Raw genomic sequence first — 394 nt, 5'->3', positions numbered from 1 at the left:
TGCCGATCGTTGGCTTACGTAGTGAGGGCAGCTGGGTGCATTAATTGGATGCGATAGCCTGCCAGAGTGACTTTTGAGGCGGAGGTGACGAGATTGTGGGACGAGCCCAGCCTCGGGCGAGGCGGAGCATGGCCAGTTCGCCCGAGGCCCTACCGGGAGTCTCGGGCGAGGCGGAACTCGGTTAGTTCGTCCGAGGCTCATCGGGGGGTCTCGAGCGGGGCGGAGCGGTCGGTTCGCTGGTCCCGAGGTCACAGGAACCCGGTTCTGACTCCCCACGTCGTGTCCGTCCTTGGTGCAGGAGTTTAGGCAGCACAGTAGTCGGTAACCCTTGCACAGTCCCGTCGTGGATGGCAGGGTGCCGACGTGACGGACGTCTGGTCTGCCACGTCGCTGC

The sequence above is a fragment of the Miscanthus floridulus genome, chromosome 8, assembly GCF_019320115.1.
Source record: "Miscanthus floridulus cultivar M001 chromosome 8, ASM1932011v1, whole genome shotgun sequence".
Taxonomy (NCBI): domain Eukaryota; kingdom Viridiplantae; phylum Streptophyta; class Magnoliopsida; order Poales; family Poaceae; genus Miscanthus; species Miscanthus floridulus.
The sequence above is the reverse complement of the archived record's forward strand: the minus strand, read 5'-3'. Positions refer to the sequence as shown.